Raw genomic sequence first — 2,284 nt, forward strand, 5'->3', positions numbered from 1 at the left:
ATAGATAAAAACATTCTCATTCTCTAGAACCCATTAATATTTAGTATTCTATTTTTAGTGTCCTGATATGTATCCAGAATGTGTCAGTGTTGAGCATCCTGCTCATCTATGATTGGACTATATCATTGTATGAATTAGTTCCCGATAATTCAGATTAACTACCTTTATTTTAACTACATTTACCAGAGTTTTCCCTAATAAAACTCCTGTAAGATTATGGTTAGACATTCAGGATTGACCACTCATTATTTTAACATCGACATTTTATATTCTATACCTTGTTATTCTTAATATTTTGGGGAATAGTTCAGCATATATGTAAATAAATAACCACAAACCAAATGAATTTATTGATTTTTTCAATTAAAACACTTTATATTGGGGAGTTTTATGTTAAATTAAGCACAGACTACATAGAGAAAGTTCCCATATATATTCTAACTGCCTTACATCCACTCTTTTCTCCTATAGTGACAACGTGCACTGCTGCAGTATATTTTGCTGCAATCAATGAGACAATTTTGACGGTTCATTAATAATTAAAATCCATGGTCACATTTCACTATGGCAAAATACCTGTGCTCAAAAGTGAAGCTTGTTCCCAACAGGGTAAGTAAGAGAGGGTTGCAGGAAAGCGTGAGATGACCAGAGCATGCAAAACTACAGATCCTGCTCGGCTGACCCTACCTGCCTGGTACCGCACAGAGAGAGCAGCACGGGCTCCAAGGAGCCGCCCCTATCCCTGTCCTCACAGGCGCAGATATACCTGTCGCCCACTCAGGCGGCGACCGCACACTCGCTCCAGGCAAGGGCACTGGAGATGGCATGCCGACACTCTGGGGGACCTTCGCTGGCTGGGTGAGGTGTTCTGGGGAAGGCGAGCTCACACCAGGTGGGATCTGAAATGTCTGTGAAAGACGTGACCCAGAGCAAACGAGTCCATCCAGGATCACACCGAGCATCTCTGCCCCTCTTGTCTTCCGGGCGCCTCCGGGAAGCCCACAGAACCCTGAGCTACTTCAGCGAGCAGCCGGCCCTGCCAAAGGAATCCAGGTCGGTGCGCAGAGGAGGGGCGCCCAGGACAGGAGCTGCGGGAGGAGGGGAGCCACACTGGCCGCGACGCCCGGGCTCGGTGGACGTGGTCTCCCCGCCTAGCCCCAGAGCTTCTCCCATCACTTCCCGGTGGGTGACCCCGCGCCGAAAGTGAGCCGACGTCCTGGGGGGCAGCCGGGTTTGGTGCGTGTTGGGCGGGTGCATGGGTGGGTGGGGTGGGGTGGGGATGGAGCGGGCACGTCAGAACCCTGGGTTGGAGGAGGAGGCCGAGGGCCCTGAGAGCGGGCGTTCCTCCACCCGAGCCTGAGGTCCTGCGGTTCGCGGCCGCCTCCCCGGGGCCCACCGGGGTGGGTTCTCCTTTCATTTGCTCCGCAAACCCTGCCCCACCCGAACTCACGCAACCCTTTTGCCAACCCCTTTCCCCTCCCCGCTAATCCGGTTTCTGGCCCCCGGCCCACTCTCCCCCCGACCCTTCCCACTGAGGAAAGGAACTCGGAGAGGAGAAAGGAGGCAACAGGTGAGAGCCCGGGCCCTTGAAAATCGTGTCTTGAAAATCGCCGCCAAGGAGTGCCTGGCTACCGGCAGGTCGCAGCGCGTGTTTAACTCGCTTCAAAGGGAACTTCCGACCAATCCGGGGCAAAGTGCACCTGGGGGCGGGCGGGTGTCTTGGTCCCGTCATTTCCAGAAAGAGCAGTGACTCAGCCTTGACACCGCGCACCCTTCGATAGCTCAGCTGGTAGAGCGGAGGACTGTAGACTAGACACGTGTGTGGACATCCTTAGGTCGCTGGTTCGACTCCGGCTCGAAGGAGGTGCCTGATGCTTTTGCCGGTCCCCATGAAGGTCTCCACCCGCTAGTGCCAGAGGCCGAGCAACACAGGCTGAAGCCAGGAAATCACTTTCCGGGAGGAACTCCTACAGCTGTGTGTGTGCAGCGCCCAGGGAACACACCTGCACCATCTCTCTGCAGTTACCAGACCTGTGCCCTGCAGCTCAAAAACAGCCTGCTTGTTACTCATGCTTTATCAAGCAGTCCTAGCCAGCCAGCCCGGTCCTTCCATGCCCTTTTCCCCTTTATGCACCCAGTGCTCCAGCTCCATGATCCACCACTACTGGTTTGCTAAACAGACTGCCGAAGAAGTGGGCAAACAGGAGCTGCCCAGGACAAGCCACTGGAGATTGAGAAGCACACAGGCCATCACTGGAGTCCTGGACAACCACGGCATCTTTCT

The 2,284-nt window shown here is 53.8% G+C and overlaps 1 non-coding gene across 1 annotated transcript; it reads left to right on the plus strand.

Annotated features, from left to right (window-relative positions):
- Positions 1-1,771: 1,771 nt before the first annotated feature.
- Positions 1,772-1,863, plus strand: TRNAY-GUA (transfer RNA tyrosine (anticodon GUA)). Its single transcript is given in 2 exon segments — positions 1,772-1,808; positions 1,828-1,863. It is a non-coding gene; the product is annotated as a tRNA-Tyr (tRNA).
- The last annotated feature ends 421 nt before the right edge of the window (positions 1,864-2,284 follow it).

The sequence above is a fragment of the Mustela lutreola genome, chromosome 7, assembly GCF_030435805.1.
Source record: "Mustela lutreola isolate mMusLut2 chromosome 7, mMusLut2.pri, whole genome shotgun sequence".
NCBI lineage: Eukaryota > Metazoa > Chordata > Mammalia > Carnivora > Mustelidae > Mustela > Mustela lutreola.